Source organism: Lissotriton vulgaris, chromosome 5, assembly GCF_964263255.1.
Source record: "Lissotriton vulgaris chromosome 5, aLisVul1.2, whole genome shotgun sequence".
Taxonomy (NCBI): domain Eukaryota; kingdom Metazoa; phylum Chordata; class Amphibia; order Caudata; family Salamandridae; genus Lissotriton; species Lissotriton vulgaris.
This window is the reverse complement of record NC_141693.1, coordinates 1,998,885,233-1,998,898,709: the sequence shown is the minus strand read 5'-3', so window position 1 is coordinate 1,998,898,709 and position 13,477 is coordinate 1,998,885,233. Positions and strand designations below refer to the sequence as shown.

At 45.8% G+C, this 13,477-nt stretch overlaps 1 protein-coding gene across 1 annotated transcript in view; it reads right to left on the bottom strand.

The window, feature by feature from the left end:
* Nucleotides 1-13,477, bottom strand: part of MED27 (mediator complex subunit 27) — a 939,037-nt gene that overhangs the window by 120,313 nt on the left and 805,247 nt on the right. The gene's annotated exons all lie outside the window — the stretch shown is intronic.

Below are 13,477 nucleotides of genomic sequence, written 5' to 3'. Positions count from 1 at the left end.
GGAGGACCCCGCCCCTGGAACCCCCAACCCGCTCCCACTCAACTCAAGTGAAGCACGTCCCGGCGCGTACACCAGCCCTGTGATCCTGGACAAAGCCCCCCTGCCTCGCACAGCCGTCATTTGATGGTAATATTAATTATAGGCAGACATGAGATTAGGATGCTGCATAAATACTCCATTCATTATTCTAAATACGACATTTACAACTTTCAGGGTCAAAAGCCTCATTACAGTCATTGGTGCTGGAACTTCGAGGGCGCGCAGATGTCGCCCAGCCCGAGGCGGGCTCCTGCCCTCATCAAAGCAGACTGCAGCCAGCACCAGAATAAAAATGTGCGGCGAGGGGCTGGGGTGATGGTTAATGCGATGGTGCTCCGGGCAGGAGGCGCGGAGCCCACCCACAACCCTACACCGCACCGGCTGCCGGGGCTACAAACATCTGCGCCCCTGGACTCCCAGGAGCTCGAGGCAGGAAGTCACTCTCTGGTCCGACCTCTCACGCGCGGGTCCGTCCACCATCCTTTTCACACTCTGGCCCCACCTCTCCTCAACAGTTCTTATTCACAAGGGGGTTTCACTCTCAGGCCTCAGCTCTATCAGCAGTTCTCGTTCATCACCCATTTCACTCCCAGGCCTCAGCTCTCACAGCAGTTGAATGAATGAATGAATGAATATTAAACTTTGCGGAGCTAATGAGCAGACAGAAAGGCATGCTCACACTGGAAGCTGTGTGAAAAGCCAGGTCTTCAAGGCTTTACGGAAGAGAGAATGTGACACCTGCCCAGAGAGATCTCCCAGGAGGGAGTTAGTTCCACTACTTAGCAGCAACAGTCGAGAAGTCTCCTCCTCCCCATTTTGCCTTTTTAAACCTCGGTACTGTGAACAGATTTGTATCTGCGGACCGGAGGGGCCTAAGCCATAATAGGCATTATGAGTCAGGCAAAGTGTTTTGAAGAGGATCCTACGGTCCAGAGGAAGCCAGTGTAGCGTTCTGAGCGAGGCTGAGACCGAGTGAAATTTCGGTAGACTCATCACCAGCCGGGCCGCAGCATACTGCACCAGCTACGTCGCGCCAGCTAAGTCGCACCAGACCTTCATTAATGCCCAAATACAGGGCATTACAATAGTCCAATCTGGACATTACCAAGGCAATAACAGCCCGTTTGCGTGAGTCAAATAAAGAAAATGGGAGATTTTTTCTGAGGATTCTAATAATCCCAATTATAACAATAATTCTTATTCACAAGGTTTTTCAATCTCAGGCCTCAGCTCTCCAAGCAGTTCTTATTCACAAGGTTTTTCAATCTCAGGCCTCAGCTCTCCAAGCAGTTCTTTTTCACAAGGCTTTTCACTCTCTGACCTCCACCTCTCTCAGCAGTTCTTTTTCACAAGATGCTTCGCTCTCAGCTCTCCCAGCAGTTCTTGTTCACCATTTTTTTAACACTCAGGCCTCAGCTCTCCCAGCAGTTCTTATTCACAAGGTTTTTCGCTCTCAGGTCTCAGCTCTCCAAACAGTTCAAATTCACCTTCCTTTTCACTCTCAGGCCTCAGCTCTCCCAGCAGTTCTTGTTCACCATGTTTTTCACTCTCATACCTCAGCTCTCCCAGCAGTTCTTGTTCACCATGTTTTTCACTCTCATACCTCAGCTCTCCCAGCAGTTCTTGTTCACCATGTTTTTCACACTCAGACCTCAGCTCTCCCAGCAGTTCTTGCTCACCATCCTTTTCACACTCAGACCTCAGCTCTCCCAGCAGTTCTTGCTCACCATCCTTTTCACTCTCAGACCTCAGCTCTCCCAGCAGTTCTTGTTCACCATCCTTTTCACTCTCAGACCTCAGCTCTCCCAGCAGTTCTTGTTCACCATGTTTTTCACACTCAGACCTCAGCTCTCCCAGCAGTTCTTGTTCACATCCCTTTCACTCTCAGGTCTCACCTCTCCCAGCAGTTCTTGTTCACCATCCTTTTTCCCTCTCAGGCATCCGCTCTCCCAGCAGTTCTTGTTCACCATCCTTTTCACTCTCAGGTCTCACCTCTCTCAGCAGTTTTAGTTCACCATGTTTTTTCACACTCAGACCTCACCTCTCCCAGCAGTTCAAATTCACCTTCCTTTTCACTCTCAGGCCTCAGCTCTCCCAGCAGTTCTTGTTCACCATGTTTTTCACTCTCATACCTCAGCTCTCCCAGCAGTTCTTGTTCACCATGTTTTTCACTCTCATACCTCAGCTCTCCCAGCAGTTCTTGTTCACCATGTTTTTCACACTCAGACCTCAGCTCTCCCAGCAGTTCTTGCTCACCATCCTTTTCACACTCAGACCTCAGCTCTCCCAGCAGTTCTTGCTCACCATCCTTTTCACTCGCAGACCTCAGCTCTCCCAGCAGTTCTTGTTCACCATCCTTTTCACTCTCAGACCTCAGCTCTCCCAGCAGTTCTTGTTCACCATGTTTTTCACACTCAGACCTCAGCTCTCCCAGCAGTTCTTGTTCACATCCCTTTCACTCTCAGGTCTCACCTCTCCCAGCAGTTCTTGTTCACCATCCTTTTTCCTTCTCAGGCATCCGCTCTCCCAGCAGTTCTTGTTCACCATCCTTTTCACTCTCAGGTCTCACCTCTCTCAGCAGTTTTAGTTCACCATGTTTTTTCACACTCAGACCTCACCTCTCCCAGCAGTTCTTGCTCGCCTTCCTTTTCACTCTCAGGCCTCAGCTCTCCCAGCAGTTCTTATTCACCATGTTGTCCAGTCTCGGCCACAGCTCTCCACATTAGTTAATCACCAGTGACTCGCAGGCAGCACTGGTCAATGTGTAACGCTATCCATGTCCCCCCACGTCCTAGCACACCGATGAAGATAAGGCCTTATCCTCCATCAGTATCGCAGTTAGGGACAACAGACTAGCCATGGACTAGTGGCTGGTGGGGGAGGTGGCTTGGGGCATCAGGGTCCAAAATTAATTCCACTGTATTTCCTGCTCCATCTAAGCCCCTTCCTTTGAGACACCTGTAAAAATTCGCTGGAGGCAGGATTCAACAAGAGAGACTGCAAGGCTCCCCAAGATATTTAGAACCACAACATATGGAGACACCTGGTGTGGCAGCAGTCCTGGGTAACCCCAAAAACACAATAAGGTCTTTGCTCCTGTTGGGGTGGGTGACACTCACCGCATTGTCCCTCGTGGCGAAAACTGACTCGCTTCAGTAGACGCCCTAAGTGTCCGACAGCCCAGGTGAGGGAGCCCTGCTGGTTGTATGTCGGACCCACACAGGCGTTAATCACGCCTGCCTTAATAACGTGGTCAGAACAACAAATGCATCTTTACAACACATTCAATTACCATGCAAGTCGGTACAACAACTTGCCTTAGGGAAAGCGCTGGAGTTGGAATAGTATCATTTACTATTCCACTCCAGTCTTTGCAGGTGTAGGTAAAGTGTTGGACTTAAAGTTCAACATCAACCTAAAAATGCTTTCCTAAAGGCAAGTGGTGTAATGACTGGAGCGGTAAAGAAACGCATTGCAAAGAGGCATTCATGGTTCGGACCGTGCTGTTAATGTACAGCGTGGTTTGAGTGACGGTGTAGAGGCTGTTTCCTCACCGCTAACTGTGTGCAGAGCCTCAGTGATGAGACCCGGGCACTTCTGGGGCTGCTTGCAGTGGTCCTGGAAGCACTTAGTGTGTGAAAAAAGATGGACTGCAATGCAGTTCAAGCAATCGCTAGCGTTGAGAACCTGCCAGGTGTTGATCCACCAGGGACATGCCCTGCTGTTTCAGCCACATCCAGAGGTGCAGGGTCTCATCAAGGGGTCCACAACCCAACCCCACCCCACCCTGTTTGTTACAGTACCACATGGCAGTGTTGTTGTCCGTGAACACCTGCACTAGCCTTCCCTTGATGAACGGTAGAAAGGCTTTTAATGCCAGTCAGATAGCATGGAGCTCCAGCACGCTGATGTGGAACTCGGATTCAGCCACAGACCAGGGTCCTCTAATCTCCACCTCTCCCAGATGGCCACCCCATCCCAGAAGTGGCGCATCTGTCACTGCCATCAGCTCTGGTTGGAGAAGGAACAGGTGTCTGCTGCTGTCCGAATTGTGGTTTGTAAGCCACCACTGCATGTCCTTTGCAGTTCCTTTCGAGATCTGGTCCATGTCGGAGAGGTTCCCCCGATTCTGTGCCCACTGAAACTTACAAGTCCCACTGCAGAGCCTGATTATGCCATCAAGCATGTTTCACAAAAAGGATGCCTCGCCGAAATCAAGGATAGAGGCTAAAACATCTGTATCATAGCCTGAATATCCTGGACTTGCCGCGTGGAAGGATAAGTCCAAATATGCACAGTGTCCAGAACAGCTCCGATGAAAGGGAGCATTTGAGAGGGAGCCAGGTGTGTCGGAAGCTGGCTCTGTGTATACTACACCGAAGTAAGGTATAGTGTGCAGAGAGTCCAGAGGTTTCACAGAGGCTTATATAGATAATACCTTACTGTAGGAAGCTGACTGTGTATACTACACCAAAGAAAGGTTTAGTGTGCAGAGTCCAGAGGTTTTACCGAGGCTAGAGTAGATAACACTAATGATCTCTTTAGTGGTGGTGTGGGCTAGCAGTTATATTTATCAGCGGACTGTGTTAAGCATTTGTTGTACAAACTCGAGCAAAAACATATTTACACACACACTCAATGACTCAATCCGAGACCAACGATTATAAAAATATGACTTTGTTACTTTTATGACTAAAACCAAAAAAAACTTAGTTACAGGTAAGTACAGTTTTCAAACTGGCTTTACAAAGTGCAGGACTTCAGTTCAGCAAGATACAGTTTTTAGAAATACTTTACAGATCAAGAAAAATGTACACAGTGAAATATTTCAAATGAGCAATGTTATCCTATGGAAGGAAAACAAAAAATGCAGTTTCACAGGTAAGTACTTTACTCACAAACCCAGTCCTCTGGGTTTAAGCTCAAAACAGGGCAAGGTTCAAGAGATGCACCACGACTGCACCACCAGCGGCACTGAGGTCAAATCCGGAATCGGGTGCCTAATATTAACCAGTGACGACAAGGGGCCCTAGAGTTCATGCCTATTACAGGTAAGTAAGTCAGAGTTGAAGGTCAACCTCCGGGGGTTATGACAAGCACTGGAGGCGTCCACAAGGTAGCGCCAAACATACACTCCAAGTGGCATGAAGGCGGGCGGGTGCAGAATGCCAACACAGCGTCAGGCGCCCAGCACAAATCAATGGAGGACAACAGTTTTGAACAAAGGCTTGGACCAGAAAGCTGGACGAAGGGAACTGGTGGCTAGGCAGGTAAGTTTGGATGTTAGGGGTCACCTGGGCTCCGCTGGTTGGGCTCCCCAAGGCCTGGGGGCTGTGCGTGCAGGGGTGTCCTTGGACGCCGGTAAAGACTTACCGGAGCCAGTCGCGGTAAAGGGGCCCATCGTGTTGAGGCTCTAGGCATCATCGTGGAGTCCAGGAGGGGTCAGCTCACAGTGGACTTGGGCTCTGGATCTCTGAGGAACCTCACTGGGACCGGTGGGCCTCTTGGACTCGGGCTGGAGGGGTTGGGTGCAGTGGTGGACCTGGAAGCAGGATAACGTGGTTCTGCAGGTCACTTAGGCCTTTCTTGGAGATTCTTGATGAACAGGGCTTCAATTCCCGGGAGTTCTGGTCTTTGTTGAAGGCAGCAGTCCTACTAGGGTTTTTGGAGGCTGCTGGGCTCCGGGACGAGTCACCGGTTTTAGCAGTAGCCTTGAGGGCAGCACACAGGCTAGTGGGGCTGGGGCCAAGTCAGTTGGTGTCTTCAGTCTTCCTCTGGTGCACAGCTCTTCTTTGTTCTCTTCCTTTGTAAGTCATCAGGAACTAAGGATTAAGATACTGGGGTGCCATAAATACTCAATTTAGGGGTGTTATAGGGGCTGGAAGGTAGTAGCAAATGGGCAACTTCCTTTAAGCTGTGTACACCCTTTGTATGTCAACTGCTTTTGGGGAGGGGACTTACAACTACTCCTATTGGCTAGAATCCTCCAGAACAATATGGAGGATTTTCAAAGGAAGGAGTCACTTTAGCTCATGACACATTAGGAGTGAACCTGGCTGAGAGGGGTACACCTCCCGTTTACTAATTCTCCAACACACCTTGCTGCCAAAAACTGGGGCTTGGGCAGGGGTGCAGGAATCTCCACTAGCCTCAGCATAAAGGGCGAGAAGCCTTTGAAGCTCACCTCCCTTCAATGCTGCTCCTACTTGGGGGTAGGTGTGAAGCACCTCCATCCAGAGCAGACTGTTTCTGACCCACGGGAGCAAAAGGCTCCCACATTAGGGGGTCAGAAACATGTCTAGAAGTAGCAGGTTGGTGCAGACCAGTGAGGGACACACTAGTGGTTTGGTAGGTTTTTAAACGGCATTCATTAATTAATCCAACACTGGCATCAGTGTGGGCTCATTAATCTGAGATGTTTGGTACCAAACATCTTGGGATTTGGTGACGCCATAATGGATCAGTGGAACTCGTATTGACAAGCTCTCAGCCCATGTACTCACTCTAGGGCAGTGCGATCAGTGCGCCCGCACCGGGTGCTGACTTCGGGTGGGGTGTCGCGTTTGCAAGTATTTTAGGGTTAAAAAGCATCTGTTGCCCCGTTCCTGGGCTCCAGAAATTTTTATGCCACAATATAAATGTCAAGATAACTCCTATGATTAATGTTTTTTCTACAGAGAAATAGGAGGTTTGTCTAGTGAAAGTTTTGACTCATGGTAAAGTAGTGAAGAGGGTTAATGTGCCTGCTGCAAAGAACATGTACCATTCAGATCACAAAGTGCATATAATGTAAATAGGTCAGTGGGTTACTGCTTTTGTCTGAGAGATCCTTTTGTTACTTGCAGGTTATACCTTATAATCCTAACATACAACAGTGAGCTATTAACTGTCTGCAAAGAGCTGCTTGCACACTGCAAGATATAGATTAGAGCGTTATGATTTTTCCCCAGTCTTTCATTATTCTAATGTTGGAACAAGGGTTCACTTGGATAGAAATCAATTCAGATTTATGGAGAGAATCCCCAATCATGGTGTCAAGTTTTCAATTCCGAGTTTGTGCTTCCCCAGACTAAGCACTATTAAACTATACTGTCTACCAGTGTGGGTGACAGGTGGCTCCCACACCTTGTAGTCCTCTGTCTTACGTAACATTTCCTATACACTATTTTACACACCTATGATTGATTATCTCTGTGTAGTGAGTGTGATGTAAAGTGCTCTGACAACCTACACTAGTATTAGTGGCGGAAGCACCATAAAACTCATACAGAGTGTGGTATGGATACTTGAAGGGCACTGTTATAGGATGGTAGTAGAGGAATCCATGGCAGAGGTGGTCATTAAGGGGAACTAACAAACAATGTTGCACTGGGCGCCGCCAACGCTAAAGCCAGCCCTGTGTACTCAGTATGGCTTCACTACGCACTTATAATGTCTTAGAATGGACTGAGACACTTTAGGGGCACACCTGCTCATGCAGTTATGCCCTCACAAGAGGTCTGGTGCACCCTGCTGCAAGGCCTAATGTAGGTGTCACTTACATTTGTCTCTTGCAGCGCTGGCAGGCCTGGCACACAGGGAATATTACAGCTTCCCCTAACGAAGGGCTGTTTAGCCCAGAATGCATTGGCTTAATGTGAATGAGGCCACCCAGGATGAACTGTGGATTCCTACGTGCGGTAGAACTTAGCCACGGAAGGGTAATTCTTTTGCATCTGAAAAAATAGGAATCATTCAGCCTTTGATGTGAATGGAAACAGAGAAAAGTTTGTGAAAAAATAATGGATTTAAACCTGTTGAAATGGATTATTCAACAAAAAAATTAGCCTTTGGAATATTTAATGACTTTCCTGTGAGATTTGTAGTTGGAGGGACACAAAGCTCCATATATTATGGAATTACGTGTTCGTGCTTTGGGGTAGGGCACGAGACAAGCCTGCAAGCAAACATTTTGCCAAAAGCATTCTTTAAAACAGTGGAATTCGAGCAGATGGAGTGCATTATATCAGCGGCCATGGTGGAGCGACAGACCACTTCCTACCTGACCCAAAAGGTCTGTGATCACCAAACCCTCGTCCACACAGAGGCTGCGGAGCATGCGCGACTCAGTGGTTGGGAAGAAACTAAAGGAGAGAAAGGCAGAATGTGGATAATATGGGGCCACCGTGAGGCCCGAGGACTTGACCGTAGCTCGTGAGTCCTTAAAGCGCTCCAGTGCCGAATCTGCCTTGTTTCCGAAGAGACTGGTTCAATCGAAGGGCATCTATATAAGGGAAGCTTAGACATCCTGAAAAAAATCAGTCATCCTCAACCAGAAGTGGCACCCCAGGGCTACTGTCAATGAAACCACTTTGCCCAGTGAGTTGGTCATACCCAATCCACAACGAATTGTAAACTTTGCTGCTCCTCTCCAGTCAGCGAACACCCTGGAGAGGATGACTGGTGCCTCCTCCGGGACCTGTGCGGCACTTGTGCAACCGCGTCCCACAGAGTGTGGGAATAACGGCCCAAAAGGCATGTGGTGTGAGTGAAACACTGAACGGGAGTAAGTGTTCGGATAAGGAGACTTCCGGTTGCAGCAACTCTGTCAAGATGTTGGTCTATACACCTTGACTGTCATGAGGGCAACTTAAGGTCAAGGACCCCAGCCACCCTCCACACCATCATTGCATATGAGGCTCCTCCTCCGTTGCCACTGTATGGGGAGAAAGCATACCAGTTTCTGGAGAAGTGTCCAGTCCACTGGCTTCACCCAGTTCCTCACACCAGTCCACATTGGGGTCCTCAATGTATGGCTGGTATTCTTCAAGATCCAGCGACCCCTTCCATTTCTCCCCGAGTGCCAGCCCTTGGGAATAGAGCTCAGGTTCTGATCTAGGAAGCAGAGGTCCTGCCATTGTCGGAGTTGGCGCGCCCATCCGGCTCCGTGTCAGAATCAGGATCACGATGGTGCAGCTGGGAGGGAGAACTTATTACCAACTCACTCATACTATAAAATAGTTTATCCAATTTTAGCCCAATCTCAGGGACCACTGCATCAACAATTGACTTCTCCCCTCAATCACAGCCCTATCCAAATGTAGGCCAATACCCCATCCAATCCCTTCTCATACTAACCTATTAACTAGATTAGCATAAAACACTACGATCCGATGCCACACTTGAAGAAGACCTCTTTCAAGAACAACGTGGCCACTCAAGAATATTTAACCTTCCACCTGAGCTATTTTATTCGTCCACTTCACAGAACAGAGCATCTCAAAACGATTTCAAGGTTTATGACTGAATAAACTCTGACAGTGGCTCTGCAGGCCCAACCACCAGGGGGTCATTCCCTTTAGATGCTTAGAAGCGAAGCTACAATATCTTCTTTACCACAGACCTCGCTCTAAAGGATTGGGAATCCACTTCACTCCTAGCCACAGCTGCTGAAAGGCATTCAACTGGGACGAATACCCAACCCAATAAAATACAGCATTTGGGGATACATACCTCATTATAGCACCTCTGGCCTAGTTATTTCTAGTAAGTCATATACATGATAAAAATTAAGAAGGTAGAATCCTTGAAATAAGTTTGATGGACAATACTCTTTTCTACGGGCCTGGATGATGCAATAACAGACTCAAATCTGAGGAGATGAATTAGAGTACCCTGTATACAAGATCCCTAATAACAAGATGACTAGATATCTAGGAATTCAAATTACTAACAATCCTAAAGGCTTGTTTAAGGAAAACTGTGGAAGGTTCTGCAAGAAAAGATGAAAGCCATGGCCAGATCTCACGACGGCACCTCCTGGTAGGATGGACATTAGCAAGGCGATAGCCCAACCTGCATTCAACAATTAAAAAATATCCAAGTATACTTTGAAGATTATTGGGAAAAATTGTCCACACTGATTTTGAGAGGGAAGACCCCCTATGTTAATATACTTCTGGTTTTCTGTTTGAACTCGCGCTCGAGTCTGTTTGAACTCGCGCTCGAGTTATTTAGGTCGCGACTATCCGCCATTGTTAAGCGGTGTCTATCTTACTGTAATCCCCTTGCTCTAATGATATGCTTTTAAATATGATGAACCTGATACTACAAAACAATGTATTTCTATTTGACAACACTTGGTACCGTCAGAAACAGGGGGTAGCCATGGGCTCCAGATTTTCTCCTTCGTATGCGAACCTGTTTATGGGTAGGTTCGAGGAGGAGTGGATCTGGGGCCCATGTGGCACAAAGTGGAGCGAACACATCATTTACTGGGGTCGCTACATAGACGACTGTCTGTTAATTTGGGCTGGAGATATGAATGGTCTCCTGGAATTCTGTGAATATCTTAACTCGAATCCAATGGGAATACATCTAACTCAGTCGATAAGCACTACCCAAATAGAATTTTTAGATTTGTTACTGTTCATTGAAGACAACAAAATACAAAGTAGACTGTACAGGAAACCGACTTCATGCAATTCCCTTCTACATGCTGGGAGTTCACACCCAAGACACCAAATTCAATCCATTCCGTTTGGGGAATTCACTAGAGCAAGGAGAAATTGCAGTAAAGATGAGGATTTTGCAAAGTGCAAGAACAATATGAAGAGCAGGTTCAGATCTAGGGGGTACAATATGGATATAATTACCAAGGCTGAACAGAGAATAGACAAAATCCCTAGGGAAATGACTCTCTGTGATAAACAGCGAGGGGACAATACTAACAACAAAATCAGACTAATTACGAATTATGACGATGCTGCAAAGATACTGAGTAAGAGTATGAGGAAACATTGGTGGATTCTCAATAATGATAAATCCCTCAACCAATACATCACAAGGAATCCCCTGATAACATACAGAAAGGGAAGAAATATAAAATCCTGGATTTGTCCAACCTACCCAATGAACAAAAAATCAATTCCTGACTGGCTGACACAAAAAAGCATTGGTTTTCACAAATGTGGGACATGCAAGCTATGTCCCATGGCAATGAACAGAACCAAAACATTCCGTAATTATAGGGGCAAGGAATTTATGATCAAACAACTACTTAACTGCAATAGTTGCTTTGTAATCTATATGATTAATTGCAAATGTGGGAGCTTCTATATAGGCAGCACAATAAGACCTCTCAAAGAGAGAATTTTTGAGCACATAAGAGCAATAAAATACCAGGACACGAGATACAACACTGCTACACATGTAAACCTATGTCCCAAACAAGGTAAACAGAAAATCATTAACTTTTGTGCTATAGATCAGGTAAAGAGTGACCCGAGAGGAGGTAACAGAGAATTAGCCTTGAGACGCAGGGAAGCATCATGGATACTGACCATGCGTGCGGTCGAGTACGGCATGAATGCTGATCAGGAACTACATTACTTTTTGGGTAACTGAGATATATCAGTGGATACAACAATAACACTACCTCCATATTCATGAATGCTAATAAACACTGTATTGCACATAAGAGACGAATATCTTATATGTAAATGTACCCTCTAATGATGTTCTTTGTCTCTTTTGCATATTATAAATGGTATCCTGATAATTCAAAAATAATGTTCGACATGCCCTATGAATGTAAAGATCACAAAACCGGTCAATTATAACATGCAATGCTATATATACTCACAATTGAATTAATGCATATGTCAATGAATAATAATTGTCTTCATGTGTATGTTTGATAACACGTATTGATATCTATACACTCGAGACCCCACAGTTCAAACTCACGAATTTTGAGATAATTTTTACTCTCTCTCACTATTAGATTCACTCACATATTAGTTTCACGGAATATGGCAATTTTTAAGTGCACTACCGCACACGCTATCATTAGAGCAAGGGGATTACAGTAAGATAGACACCGCTTAACAATGGCGGATAGTCGCGACCTAAATAACTCGAGCGCGAGTTCAAACAGACTCGAGCGCGAGTTCAAACAGAAAACCGGAAGTATATTAACTACTTCTGGGTGACAGACGCGGACTTCCAAAATACGGAAGACCGCGCTACGGATAGCTGATTCTCGCAGCCCCTGGACTTCGAAATATAGAAGGTAAGCTCGAATTAAGGACCTGACCTGGGGAAAAGCATAGAGAGAGTAAATGCTCGTCCCTTATATAGTTTGATACTATAATAGTGCCGTTTTTCTCTAATTCTTAACAGCAGGGAGCAACTTGGCTTCAAATTAACTTGGGGAAAAGAACAGATTTAATACAATCTGGGTTCCAGTGAAGAGTTGATAAACATAACGGAACACAATATTTTTTAAGGTAAGCCCATTACCTAAATATCGGTGAGATAAGAGGAATATATATCCTCCTAATTTATACATAGTACTAAGTAAGATCCTTTTGTAAATTTTAGATTCGACCAATACAAGATTCAAAGGCATACTACTACCCATGCCACATAAGGCTGGGTCGGAATTATCACCAGTCAGAAGGTACGCTTTTCATACTGGTAACCCAAGAATGATAACTGTATTAAGCTTGGACAATGTGATATCATGACAAGCTGAAAATTTGAATATATCCCATATACTTGATATTTTCAGGCGCAAAGTGCATGAACTTCAAATAGCAGGTAAGCCTGAGTATTTTGTACTCAGCAACCCAAATAGGTTTCACAGAGCACAAATGATTCACTGTGGCTGATTGACCATTCAGAATTGACAACTCCTCACGGGAGGTAGCACACTACGCTATCACAATAAGACTGGGATGAGCACAGTAAATTAATCAACCATATAGTATAGCACAATGATAATTTTGAATGCCACGAACTGTGGGGACCCGCACCATCTCTCGACAATGAGAGAGCCTCTTCTTCTTTACATGGGAGATTACCGACACTCCCTCCGCACTTTTTCCTCTCCTAATGCATGATCCCGCGTGGCTAAGTGACTTATATGGTAATGATGATTGCCCACTTGCTACTGTATCAACTCAATGACTCATGTATAATTAATGTGGATGGGATATCTTATCTCATAACCCGAACAATCTTTGTATTGTATTTTTCCAAGCCCTGATGAAGTCGTGGGTTCCATCCCAATCGACGAAACACGTGTTGGCTGGACTGGAGGAAAACCTCTAAAGATTAAATGAAGTTGAATCTCTATCGAACTTGTATTACATTTGTGAATTTGAAATATTGTTGAAAATTTTCTATTAATAATTCTTGTTGGTGTGACAGGCTTTGTACATTTATATACCTAATCTGAGGATTACTTGTAAGGATGACAACCCATGCCTAGGCACCCAATTATATATACACATAGTGGTGTGAATAGTAATAAGAGCCTACATATTGTAAAGCGCCAATACCACCAAGATTGGTCATCCTTCTATCTCTACAAACTTGATCCTGTAGAGTACCAGACATTTCCACATACATCAGCCTGGATAAGATGATGCCAAAGACTTTACTTATACGCTTT